Raw genomic sequence first — 14,499 nt, forward strand, 5'->3', positions numbered from 1 at the left:
CGGCCCGCCAGCGGGGCGACGGGGTGAACGTGGGTTGAGGAGCCGGGCCTCGTCCTCCAGGCTCCACAGGAATACAGATATCTTCTCTCTGGGGTAGTTCAGAGAGAGGTGAAGCTTTCACGCTGCAGTTTCTGCCTCCAGACAGGTTTCTGTAGCAGGTTAACCCAACAAGAGGCGACCCCCAACCTGAAATAAGAGCTGTGGCAGGAAGAAGATTCATTCTCTGTGCAGCAGAAAGCTCAGGCTTCAGTTTTTAAGAGTTTCTAGTGTCTCAGTGTGTCTCCAGAGTGAAGCTGTGTGTGTGATGGTGAACCAGCCCCCCCCCCCCCAGCATCCACTGGTACCAACCACATCAGCCAGCTGTAGTGGAGGTCTATAGTGTGTGTGTGTTAGTCAGTGTGTCAGTGTGTAGTGGAGGTCTATAGTGTGTGTGTGTGTGTGTGTTAGTTAGTCAGTGTGTCAGTGTGTAGTGGAGGTCTATAGTGTGTGTGTGCTAGTTAGTGTGTTAGTGTGTAGTGGAGGTCTATAGTGTGTGTGTGTTAGTTAGTCAGTGTGTCAGTGTGTAGTGGAGGTCTATAGTGTGTGTGTGCTAGTTAGTGTGTCAGTGTGTAGTGGAGGTCTATAGTGTGTGTGTGTTAGTTAGTCAGTGTGTCAGTGTGTAGTGGAGGTCTATAGTGTGTGTGTGTGCTAGTTAGTCAGTGTGTCAGTGTGTAGTGGAGGTCTATAGTGTGTGTGTGTGCTAGTTAGTCAGTGTGTCAGTGTGTAGTGGAGGTCTATAGTGTGTGTGTGTGTTAGTTAGTGTGTCAGTGTGTAGTGGAGGTCTATAGTGTGTGTGTGTTAGTTAGTCAGTGTGTCAGTGTGTAGTGGAGGTCTATAGTGTGTGTGTGTTAGTTAGTCAGTGTGTCAGTGTGTAGTGGAGGTCTATAGTGTGTGTGTGCTAGTTAGTGTGTCAGTGTGTAGTGGAGGTCTATAGTGTGTGTGTGCTAGTTAGTCAGTGTGTCAGTGTGTAGTGGAGGTCTATAGTGTGTCCTGTACGTTCTCCATGTTTCTCCAGTCTGAAGTCTTTTCTCACTCATTCTGCTTCAGTGACTTCTGGAACCTTCTAGCTGAGGTTGGACACATTTTAGGGACATGAAGAAGAAGAAGATCCTCCAAGAAACGACGTCACCAGAAGAAGAAGAAGCAGCCTTCTATAGTTTGATCCTAAGATGCATCATCATATTATAGCAGCAGTGAAAACTGTTCAGGAGGAAAAAGAACATATTTGCCTCTAAATGTGTTGTACCTGCAGACTATGATTAAGTCCAGTAGGACGGTTATTTATCAGCATCAGGATCCTGTTGGGCTGCTTTTCTCTGTTTCTGAGAGGGCCGGATAATTATTGTTTACAGCAGTCACACCTGATGTCGAGCTGCAGGTAGAAATCGTTGGTAAATGAAGCAGAAGGTGATTGAAAGGCTGCTGATCAGAATAAATCTGCTGTTTGGTTTCACTTTGTTATTCAGCCTGTTTTAGGTAGTTAATCATTGAATATGAAGAAATACGATGTGTCCCATCAGAGTCCTGCTAACGGTTCCTGATCCAAAGTGTGTTTAAAATGATTGTTTTTTGCATCTTCTTTGCAAAGTCAACTGTTTTTAATTATGGAAAAGTGGGAATTTTACATTTAACTAAGAGAGAAGTCCCTCTGGTTTCTCTTAATTAGGACTGTTTTACTTTCTTCTAATACTCAGTGAGTCTAAAAACGTCCCTAAAGCTGAAGGTGACGTCATCAAAGACCAATGGTTTTAAACCTGAAGATACAGATATTATTCATGTTATATTATATTTATATTATACTCAGTGTGTGTGTGTGTGTAATGTGATAAGACGACTGTTTTCAACGTAGATGTCCTGTAAAATGTCAGAAATCCTAAATCGGTTTAAGGTTTCTGACGTCTCTCTTCAGCAGCGTCCAGTTCGTCCACATGAAAAGTTTAAAGCCGTCAAAACGTCTCACTTAAGGGAGCGTCCGAGCGACGGCGGGCCTCCGGAGGACGGCATCTGTCCCGAAGTCTGCGAGAGGGCGTGAGGACGTCTCACCGCGAGCAGAGCTGCCAGAAAAATAAGGCAAAGGTGGTTTTGTGGAGCGGAGAGAAACAGGCGAGCTGGATGTTTCCAGCAGAGCGGCAGGAAGATGACGGGAAGCAAATGACAAGGAGGAAGAGACACGAACAGCAAAAGCAGTTCAGATCTGTGAGACTGTCCGACTGTTTCAGACTGTTTTCATGGTAACGAGGAGGATTTCTAACCTTGTTTCCTGGTTTTTATTAATAAAACGTCCACAACTCTGGAACGGTTACAGATTAATTTAAGTTTCAGGGTTGATTTAAGGTTTTTTAGGCTTTGAGTTTCATTATTATCAGTATTACAGTCCTGCTTTACCGAACTACAGGGACTATGTTGCTTTGGTTTTTGGCGGCTGCTGTGGACGGCAGCTGTAGTGTCTATTTAACTCCCTTAGACGTGGATCAGGTCTCTGTTTGGACGTGGATCAGGTCTCTGTTTGGACGTGGATCATTTATTGCTTTGTAAGCAAGTAACAGGATTTTAAAATCTCTCCTTTGGCTCAGTGAAGCCTTTAAAAACCGGAGTGATGAGCTCCACCATATTTAGGTTTGAATCCCTACCCAGAATCAGATAAGGACTCTTTCAGTGTCCACTATCGCAGCGTCGTCTCTTGGTTTTGTTCTGGCTGATGAAGAGCCAGAACGTTTCACCGTAAGAAGCTGAATTTGATCCCAGCTCGGCTGCAGACGTCTGAGGAGGCTGGTTGTACATTTAAGTGATGTGATCAAGCTGCTAAATGCTCATTTATACAGCAGAAAGGGACTGCTGGTGCACCCTGGGTAACGACAGGAGCCGCAGCTAGCAGTCACTTCCCTTTCTGATTTAAGCTGTCCATCATTTTGCGTCTTAATTAATCAAATTAATCCTGTAAAATGTCAAATTTACAGGCCTCGTGTCAACTTTGTGTCAGTGAAAGGAGTGAAAGGAGAGCCGGGAGTCCTCACAGGTGTAGAAATACAAAAGGTGTGTGTAGTGAAGACATTCAGGGAGTTTCAGACACGCCGCCGTCGGTGCAGGTGCTGGTATTTCACCTCCAGCCTGCAGCCCACAGAGACGCTCACATGAAAGTTTAATGTCTCAGTCTGAACGTATTGTGTCGAACCTCCATCTCCCTGCTGGTTATTGATCACCGGCTCTTTTCTTTGTTTGTCGCTCGCCTCCTCTGCTCTCCCCTGACAGCCGAGGTGTTGGAACAAGACCTTTTTATCACACGCGAGTCCAGACGGGCCGACGTCCTGCATCCTAATCTGGAGATCAGAGGAAAACGGTGCCTGCGGGGGCTTCGCTTTATGTCCAGGTCCATCTGAAAAAAAAAAAAAAGATCAGTCTGTCTGATTCTGATGAAACCTGGAGGGACTGCTGTAACTTCGTGGGTGTTTTTCTGTGTTTTAAAGCTGACAGGACACAAGAGGGCGCTACGAGTGAAAAGAAACATCCTGTTTTCTCCAGATTAAAAGCCAAAATACCTTGTTCGATGGGATAAATCTCTGGTTACGGTTTGGTTAGGTTTAGGCACGCAAACAACTCGGACAGTAAGGTTAGGGGAGCCTCGTAGTCATGGTTACGGCTATAAAACCCTCTTAATCATGTTTTAAAAAAACAAAAGTGTCACAGTATCACGTTTTGCTGGTCCGTAGATCCCCGTAGATCCCCCCGTCCTGACCGGGACTTTATTCGTTTATTACATGGCTTTGTTGAATCCTCGATTCCGATTGGTCGATCACAGCATTTCACTGTGTGCAGCAGACCGTTGCTTTGGGCGCAGTTTTGATAGTGGAAGCATTACAGTCATTTTAAAGTCAGTATTTTGTGTCAAATTGTTGATTTCTTTAGTACAAAATCGTGTACAAAGCGGGAAAATGCACAGCGAGCGACGGCCATTACTGTGAAACCTTGGCAGGGTGACGGAGGACCCATTAGCCCATATTCTCTGCCGTTAGTAGGAGTTAGTGCTGTAGTTATTAATATTTTCATTATCAATTCTTCGTGCGTTGACATTTAAATTCAGAATAATTGAAATAACTGGCCCGAGGCACCATCAGTTGTAAATGTGTGTGTTTACATGCGACCTCATCAGAAACCAGTAACGAGCTTAAAGTGTAGCTGCTGCTGCCGCCTCTGATCAGTAAAAGTCACTTCCATTGGAGGGTTGAACCGTCGTCCTCGCTCAGCCACACCTCGCTGCTGAGCAGTTTTCACTGGGTTACAGCGGAGCGGCCTGACCCGCTGATTAAAAACCCTGCTGGTGGGTTAAGAGGAGCCTCCCTCGCCATATCTGCATGATTTCATTAAGGGGATGTCACCAAGAGGTGTCGGAGACGATCAAGCGGGATCAAGTGCACTTACAGAAACCTTTGAGGCTTCGTAGAATTGACAAAGCAACAACCTTTCACACACAAGATCAATAACATCAGTGCAGGAAGGACTCGGGGTCACATGAAACATACATACGAGTACAGAAGTCTAATTTCAACTCTAAACCTGCCACTTTTTATAAGTCAGACTCCCATTGAAGAACGCAGGCAGAAATGAAAGGGTGACTCTGGTGTTTTTAACCCTGGGTCCTCTCTGTTTATATCCTGGTGTCTGAATGATTGGTAGGTAGTAAAAGTGTTGGAATTGGTCCTGGAAGATCCTTTTGGTTTAACCACAAACAGAAGTTATATCGCTCTCTGCACACACACCAGACTACATTCACTAAAACAGGGATTTTAGCTCACAGGACACAGGAGCTGCTGGTCTGCTGCTAGTTAGTTTGTGTTATTGTGTGACTTTGGTGTTAGTTTGCATCCAATACGATATTTGTGTAACGCACGATGACACAAACAAACTAACTGACGGAGGCAGCGGCAGACCAACAGCTTCTGTGATCTGTGAGGTAAAATTACTATTTTTGTCAATGGAGTCTGGTGTCTTTGAAGAGATGCTGGTCTATCACTGCCTCAGTCGGTTAGCTTGTTCCTGTTATTATTATTAACCTTTTAAAACACCAAATTCAACACTGCACATGGGTTTTGTTTCTATGACAAAGTCACCGGGCATAGCCTGAACAAGCCTCTCCTCCATTTTCTTGGTTACCGGGGCGACGAATCGTGCAGGTCCCTCCCCCTCTAATATATGATGACGACACCGGCGCCTTCCTTTATATTCATGTCAGTATTTTTTCCATTTAGTCATTACAGTTAAATCATGTAATAAAAGCACTTCAGTGAATATTTATCGTCATAATTTTTGTTGACAAAGTTAACGCTGGTGCTTTGAATCGAATATTTTAACGTCCCCTTCCTGGTGTGACTCTTTTCCCTAAACAGCAGCTGATTTCATTGGTTTGTGTGAAGCAGCAGCAGCAGCTCTCTGCTGTCCATCCATTGTTCCTGTGGAGCGCCGGGGTCCCGTGGTGCTCAAGAACCCCTGCAATGACCCCCGCTGTGTCAGAGTTTGGATCTAAAGGGGTCGTGAACTAATTAACACCACTGAATGGGAGTTTAATTAGCGTCCGAGCGGCGGGGGGTGATGCAGAGCTTCGTTATCAGGAAGGGGAAGAGGGCGAGCGCCGCCTGTGTGGGGTTCGATTTGGCGGGTAATCGTCTGGGTAAATGTGGAGGGAGATTCCCCTCCTGGGCGGCTTGACGTTGAGAGCGTTCCCCTGCTGGCATTCGCCGTCTTTAAAAGCTTGGCGTGACAAACGGCCTAATGATCATTCACTGCTGTTTCCATCGAAGACGACCAAACAACAGCTGCTCCTCTGAGCTTGTTTGGCGTTCGTGGTGACGGACGCTGCTCTTCTCATGGAGATAATGTGTGACGTTTATGATGTCAGGACAGAGAAGTAAAGAGGAAGCATAACAGAGATCAGATCAGAGACGAGGAGCGTCCTGAGGAGAGTTTGGGTCGGCCCATCCCACATACGTCAGCTGAAGCACCTGAACGTTCCTGTGAGGCAGACAAACATCCGTCCAAACATAAACTTTAATCTACTGCAGTCTGTGTTTTAGAGAAACATTTTGATCCTTTCCCACTTCAAACGACAAAAGCACAAATACAGACACTTTTACTCCAACTTAAGCAGAAACAAGTGTTTAAAAAGTAAGAAAAGTAGGTTTTCAGGGTGTTAAGTCAGTGCTCCATGAGAATATATGGTGTTTCTCCCCCTGGTCCTCTCTGTGTCCACATCCTGGTGTGTGAGTGACTGGTAGGTAGTAAAAGTGTTGGAACTGGTCCAGTAGATCACCTCAGCCAGCAGCCACCAAACGGGCTGCAATGGCTGCAACGTGATCCTTTGGGACAACTGCACCTGATCACAGTAGGTCCACTAAAAAAGCTTGTTTGATCCACTGACAGGCTCAGAGTGTTATTCTAAGTGTGTGACAGCATCATGGAAAGGATCCCTACAGAGAGAGACCTGGAAGATCCTTTTGGTTTAACCACAAACAGCACACACACCAGACTACATTCACTAAAACAGGGATTTTAGAGAACAGGACACAGGAGCTGCTGCTCTGCTGCTGCCTCCATCAGTTAGTTAGTTAGTTAGTAAAGGGTTAGTTTGGATCCATCACAATATTTAAGCACCACACAATGACACAAACAAACTATCTGATGGAGGCAGCAGTAAACCAGCAACTCCCATTTTCTGTCAGATAAAATTGCTGTTTTTGTCAATGGAGTGTTGCAGCTTTGAAGAGAATGATATAAATAGTAATTATTCCAGACTCCATTGACAAAAACAGGAATTTTACCTCACAGAACACAGGAGTAGCTGATTTACTGCTGCAGTTAGTTAGCTAGTGTTCTTGTATCATTGCAGCACATTTCAGGGCCCAGGTTTAAAAATCCTGAAGTCATCCTTATATGAAAGCATAGTTTGAGCAAATCAGTTGAATGTCCTGTAACTTTCTCAGTCCTCCTCTGATGAATATCCTTCCTGTGAGTCTTTCAGATGTCATTTAGTAGCACAGATATGCACAGATTGGTTTAGAGACACAGTGAACTGCCTTAACGTCTGCTGGAAAGTGAAACGACTTCTATATGCAAAAAGCTATTTTAATCTCGGAGCCGTTTCATCGTGACTTTCTGCCCGACCGCATGCAGCTCGGGCCCTTTTTGTCCTGTTTTCAGCCCTCAGGCAGCCACTTCTCAGTCTGATGAAACCGAACCACCTGAAAGACACTTTTAGAAACGTACCAAACGTACTTTTTTGAAGGTCCCCAGTCTGATTTTGGTCGGGCATGAAAGGAGAAATGACCTGTTCCAGCCTCCTCCTGTGACAAAGAGCGGCCATTAAAGGCCCAGCTGAGAAACACCAGAGGAAGACGGAGATCTTCCCCCAAAATTGCGGCCGAGTGCGACAGACAGAGACAGATCTCTCCCCTTTAGGCCTCCACTGTGAATGATAATTAATGGAGCTGCGTTCTGGTGCTGCACCGGTGCATGCTGGGTAGGCGGCCAGGCTCCCCCCCCATCCATCACCGCTGACATCGGCATTTATCTGGTTAGCGCCACGCGATGCTCCATCCAGTCAGCTCGCTGCTGGGGAGGTCAAGTAGAGCAGGAGGGACGGCCGATGATGATCTCAGTCGGCCTCAGCGAACCTATTGATCATGTTTGTAGCGTCTGTTTCATAGTTTAGCTTTAGCTCAGACGTTGATGTTAAATATTGTCACGCTTTGGTTTTAGGCAGCAGAAATGTGCGATTCGGTTTAAGAAGAGATGATAGTTTGTGTTAAAATAAGAACGTTGGTCATGCAAGTTAAAGTTTCACTGCCTCTAATAAAAGGTTCAAAAGCCCAGTTAATATTTAAGGAAACAGCGTAATGTTAATTATCAGCTCACTCTTCATGTTTTTTTAATTCTAAACTGAATATCTTAGAATATTTGGGGTGTTGGTCGACATCAGTTTGGGCTCTGAAAAACTGTGGTGGGTGTTTTTCAGTATTTTCTTACATTTTATATAAATTAAACGATTCAGCGTGAAAATAATGAAAGTATTTGTGCTTTGGCTGAACATCAGAACTTTAACTAGCGTTAACCATAAACAGTCTAACACCACTGCCATCGTACATCACTCTGACATGATTTCACAGGTCTAAATATGAACTGTGTGTCTTTGTGACATTAAAAGAGGCTTTTTCTTTAAAGTCTCATCCATACTTGATCCCAAAATAAATGTTCATCCTCCCTGATTGTTTGTCTTCGGCCCCACGATGAGGAGATGCCCTTAAGTTCACCCTAAACGAACAGAGAGAGTGTTGAAAACCTCCTGAGGTGGAAAGCTGAGATTATTTGGGTCTGACGGAGTCACAACAACAGGTTTGCTTCCAGACTCTGAACTGGACCTAAAGAGTTCCTCTCTGTCCAGTCAGACATGCTGGAGGTCTGACTGAACACGACCACCTTAAAACAGCTTCCTGTTATGAATCCTGTCTCCTCCAATTAGCTGTTTTGTACCACGGATGTTTTCATCTCTTGTGCATGAGTTGCATTCAAGAACATCACGTTACTCACCGAGGGAAAAGTGTCTCGTAGCCGTTTAAGAGAAGAAAAATCAACTATTTTACTAATAAGTAAATTATTTTAAAGCAAAAAATTCAAAGTTAAGTCAAAGTTTGATTGTTCCAGCTTCTCAAATGTCTTTATGTTGCAGTAATCTGAAAATGACGGACCTGTTATCACTATTTTTGGAACAATTCATCCTTTCTTTCAGCCATACGTGACAGAGTACACTGGAGCAGAGAGGCGTTGATGAAAGGAAACAGAGAGTTTCTCATGAGGTGAAGGTACAAAGCAGCACTTCACACTTTGTTCTGACCGTCCCAAAGGTTTATTTTCTCCTCAGCGGTCGATCGCGGAGGTCAGGAAGAGACACAAGCAGCTGCAGGAGGTGACAGCGGGTCGACATCGGGAGAGAGCAAAGTTTAGAGGGGTGAGGAGGGGACACGGGGGAGGACAGGCCGCCCACTGGGAGTTTCTTCCTCTCGCCGTCGGCCTTTGACTTTTCCTAACTTCACTTTCCAGCAGCTGTGGTTTGACTTCTCCGAGAACTCATGGCCAGAAGGTGAAAGAACTCTGCGCTTACAAACTGAATATTTTCAGCAGTCGCTCATTAGATTCAAGAAACTTCAACCTCTTAACATCCACCTTTTTTCTTTTTGTTTAGCTTGTTGTTCATAAGTCATCTTTAAATAACAACAACTAGGACGTCCTGAATGCCAGAACTATGAAAACCACCACATAGTTTCTACATCCTGTCAGACACACCTGTGGAAAAGTCCTTACCTGTAAGTTGAATGTTAAAGGAGCTGGGGAGGTTTTAGTTTGAGGTGCCACTGGTCGGCAGCAGATTATTATTCATGCACTCAAGTGTTTATCAGTGTTTTATAGGACTTTACTGTAGATTACTGTAGAATTGCACATTTACCATCTGATGCTGCACTCTTGTGTGTATTGGATGGTTTGTTACTGGACTGACTGCATAGCATCCATCTTTAAAAAATACGTCGTTATGCAGACGACACTCAAATTTACCTACAGTAATGTCGGAGAGATGCAAACTCTTAAAAGCCGTTGTTGGACTGTCTTAAGGATTTTAAAGCTTGGATGGCTTTACATTTTTTTAAAACCTCAATGCAACTACAACTGAAGTAATGATATTGGGCCCTAACGGTGGCTGTGATCTAAAATCCTACTCGGTGATTTCAAACTGCATAAACAGATAAATTCAGTGATCAATTGATCTACAGATCACTAAATGGGCTCCAGCTCCACTTTGGATCAACTGCTGTTGCTTTTAAATGTGCTTTATGAATAAAGTTGGGTTGGATTGGAAATGTGCTGCAGGTGTTGATGGTCCCCAGTGGACACATCTTACAAATATTTAGCCGGTTCTTTAAATTAGGGACTTTGACACCAACTTTAAGTGCTTTTCAGAGTCCAGTTCCCATTCGTACTCCTCAGAAGACGGACACACTTAATAACAATTATAAAAAACATTATTTTTTTATTCTCTTTTAAAACAGGATACTCAGAAGGCAAAATTACAAGAGGAAGCCAAACAAAAGCAAAACAAAATCAATGTGAAGTGAAGCTAAAGATTAAACAAGATGGAAAAACAGAAGAGTGACTTTTCCTTTATCATTTCATCCAACTGCATATTTGTAAGAATTACTGAATGTTATTGATCTGAGGACTTCAGTCTCTCCTCTCACATCATTAAATAGACATTTGAGTTGACCCATGAGATTTAGTCTCCGCCGACAGTGTTCACTAATATTTACAGACATTTAATAGACCAAATAATTATCAACACAACAGTTTGACTGTGGAAATAATCTCAACACGATGTCCCCACATTCAAACTGATACCACACTCTGGTTTTATTATTCATCATTATGTCCAATGCAATCAAAATGTATTAAATATATAAAACACACTTAAAAGCAACAGCAGTCGACCCAGAGTGCTGCACAAACCGGCAATAATAGGATAATAAGAGGAATAAAGACTCTCGTACTGAGTTAAAAGGAATAAAAGGAGGTAAAAATGGAACTAAAGGTATAATAATGTGCTTATGGGGGGCAGTCAGTGTGTTACATATATTTTTTCCTGTCGTATCACATCAAATATCCTAACAGACGTACTTGTTATCAGCTCCAGCTGTTCCCACGTTTGAACTTTGCACCAAAACTTTATTAGTTATTTGAGGCAAAGTAAGGTGGGAAACTCTTCAGGTGGGATTTAGTCGAACCTTCTCTGGTCTTAAATAATTTTCATCCAGGGAAGGAGAAAAGCTGTTTTTAGGTTCTGCTGTTCTTCCTCTTTTGCAAGCTGGGAAATGATTTGTTTCCATGTTGTTTTGGTCCAGATTTGGACAGAAAGTAGAAGCTGGACGGGAGGTGACGGCGTCCACTGTAGCCTGTGGAGAGGAGCTGGCATGAGGCCGTCTGGAGGAGCGAGGAGGTGATGGAGGTAGAGAACTGAGAGGAAACGGGACAGGGTGACCGCTAATTAGGAGGTCAGGGGAGAGGAGTGAAGGGGTGAGGACAGGTGAGGAGCAGAGGTGAGGACAGGTGAGGAGGTGACGCCGCCTCGTTAGACTGCAGCTAAGAGGTGAAAGTTGGCCGCCGACGGGAAGGAGGAGGTCGTGTTCGTCTGTCTGTCAGGTGAGCGCCACCTTTTCCTGGTTTGTGCTTGAGAGCCAGTCGGTGGTTTGAGTCACATTTAGTGCTGGTGGTGCTTTCAGGTGCTTCAGGTGAGTGCGGCAGTGATGGGTCAGACTTTATTTGGGCAGTAAGATTCATGTTAGACTTCACGATACTCACCTTTAATACCTTAAACTCTCCCTTATGTTTCACAGTTTCTTCTTCTTGTGACGTCATTTCTTTCTTGGAGGATCTTCAGATGCTTCATGTCCCTAAAATGGCTCTGCTAGTTTTTCTTTCCCCAACATGCAGCCTGACTCTGGAGCGTTATTTAGCCCCCTTGGTGACCAACTGGGCTGATATGGTTGGTACCAATGGATGCTGGTTCACCATGACACACACACACCTTCACTCTCGTTTTCTGCCGCTCATCATGTAACTGAATGACATCATCAACATGTAACACAGGCACGCTACGTCAAGACCAAAGTCTGAGGTTCCTGCTGCATAAAGAATGAAACTTCTGTCTGTTATAGTTCTTGTTTTAGATCCGTTTAAACAGAAACATGCTAACATGCTAACAACAGCTCGGCGTCCATTTTCAGAAGGTTTAAATATGACTTGTTTTCCTAAACCCAACCAAACTGCAACTGAAAACTGATGATAATAGAATATAACCGTTAACAGATGAATTATTGCCGGGGATCAAACCTCCTGATGAGACGTCACCAGGTCAGAAACATCTGGAGGATTCTTCGTCTGCCAATGAAAAACAATATAATGTTAAAGGTCATCACCACTGAGCAGCAGGAGGAGGAGGAGGAGGAGGAGGAAGAGGAGAGAGTGAGTAAAACGACGAGAGACAAATGGAGCAGGGTGAGGCGGTGACAGTATCAGGTTAGAGACAGTGAAACGAGGTAAACAGAAGCAACAGAAGGAGGAGAAACATGGAGGAGCTGTCAGTGTGGAGGCGACTCACTGCTACTAGGTCATCACTATCAGGCGAGAGAGGAGGAGGAGGAGGAGGAGGAGGAGGAGGAGGATGATGGATGGAGCCACACGAGGAGGTGAAGAGCAGGGGAGAGGCGACGCTGTCGGGCTGATCTGCTGCTCAAAGTGAAACGATGAAGCAGATGTGAGATTCGGAGGGGTGATCAGGTTCGCCCTGAGGTGTGGAGGAGGAGGATGAGGAGGAGGAGGAGGAGGAGAGGGAGCTGTGACAGTGCTGTTGGCAGATAAAGTGAAGTGCTTTGACCACAAAACAACCAAGTACAGCCTGAAACGGTCACATTTTCTGGCAGCAGCAGAAGAAGAAGCGCTGACTCCAGCTGACCAGACTTGATCCGACCCTTCGTTCACACTTCACTTAAACCCTTTGGAAAAAGATCAAACCAGAAAATCTGATCAAAGAGGAGAAGATGCGTCCTGAGAATGTAAATGACGCTCACGCAGGTAACGGCTTCTTCGACGGAAACTCTTCCTCCTCGTATATGAACCGACTCCCGAGGAGGTCAGCTAAACACCTCCTGTCCTCTCAGTCTTCCTTGTGTCTTTTTTCGTTCTTACGTGACCCCCAGACTGAAAATGGCACCACTTTAGTGCTGCTTTAGTGTGCGAGTGTCGCCTCAGGCACATTCAAAGGGCCCTGAAACTGGTTTTCTTAAATCTTAGGTAGATTTGGTGCCTATCTGTTCATATCCTGGTGTCCTGGTAGTAAAAGTGTTGGAACTGGTCCAGTAGATCACCTCAGCCAGCAGCCACCAAACGGGCTGCAATGGCTGCAACGTGATCCTTTGGGACAACTGCACCTGATCACAGTAGGTCCACTAAAAGAGCTTGTTTGATCCACTGACAGGCTCAGAGTGTTATTCTAAGTGTGTGACAGCATCATGGAAAGGATCCCTACAGAGAGAGACCTGGAAGATCCTTTTGGTTTAACCACAAACAGCCGTTATATCGCTCTCTGCACACACACCAGACTACATTCACTAAAACACAAATTTTACCTGCTAGTTGCTGGTCTACTTCTGTCTTAGTCAGTTTGTCTGTTTGTGTTATTGTGTGATTTCTGTGTTTTACTCAGTTAGTTCAGATTCAACTCAAAATTTGTGCAACAGACAATAACACAAACAAACTAACAGATCGAGGCAGCAGAAGACCAGCAGCTCCTCTGTTCTGTGAGATAAAAAGACTGTTTTTGTCAATGGAGTTTGGTGGCTTTGAAGAGAGCGATATAACAGCTGTATGTGGTTAAACACTTTATCCACTGACAGGCTCAGAGTGTTATTCTAAGTGTGTGACAGCATTATGGAAAGGATCCCTACAGAGAGAGACCTGGAAGATCCTTTTGGTTTAACCACAAACAGCACACACACCAGACTACATTCACTAAAACAGGGATTTTAGCTCACAGCACACAGGAGCTGCTGTGATTAATTACAGCGTCTGAAAATGATTCATTCCTGTTTACAGTTTCAATACTAAATGCACAACAGACAAAATCAACTCAGTGTTTTGAGGTAATGAAGTCTTTCAACCTCGCCGGCGTCCTGTGAGCTCCGTTAGAGGCTGCAACACGCGTTAAGAATCAGAGAGCCGAGCGGAGGAGGAGCTCCCTGATGAATCAGATAAAAATAACAGCATTAAGAGGAGAGAGGTGAAAGTCAGGGGGAGGGAAGGTGACAGCGGCAAGGGAGGAGGAGGAGGAAGTATTTATTTATTTATCTATCTGTTCATTTGTGCCTGAGAATATAAGCTGAGTCTCACTAAACAGCATCTGAAGTCCATTTAATCATTGTTTGGCGATTGATCGTTCTCGTCTGGACGTCGACCCAATTAGTCCCAGCGGTGCAGCAGAGAGTAAACACTTAATTAGACGTATTTTAAATTAGTCGACTTCAGCAGCTATTCTGGCAGGTCACCAGCCGAAGGTCCTTTTTACATGTTTACTACTTTACTGAACCTTTAAACTTTGAATAGTTTTTGTAAAACATGGCGTCAGTTTCTTCACGACGCTCTGTTATAGTCCACGTTTAATCAACAGCTGCCAATCAGATCTTTTCTTCCATTACATGTTATCATTTATACGTTAAATAACGATTCAGTGTCTCAATTTGTTGTCTTTGTGCAAGTAACCAACAAAAGTCTGCTGGCTGTATGCTAACACTAAAGGCTGCTAGCTGTATGCTAACACTAAAGTCTGATAGCTGTATGCTAACACTAAAGTCTGCTAGCTGTATGCTAACACTAAAG

Source organism: Pempheris klunzingeri, chromosome 20 (assembly GCF_042242105.1).
Source record: "Pempheris klunzingeri isolate RE-2024b chromosome 20, fPemKlu1.hap1, whole genome shotgun sequence".
In the NCBI taxonomy this organism is placed as follows: domain Eukaryota; kingdom Metazoa; phylum Chordata; class Actinopteri; order Acropomatiformes; family Pempheridae; genus Pempheris; species Pempheris klunzingeri.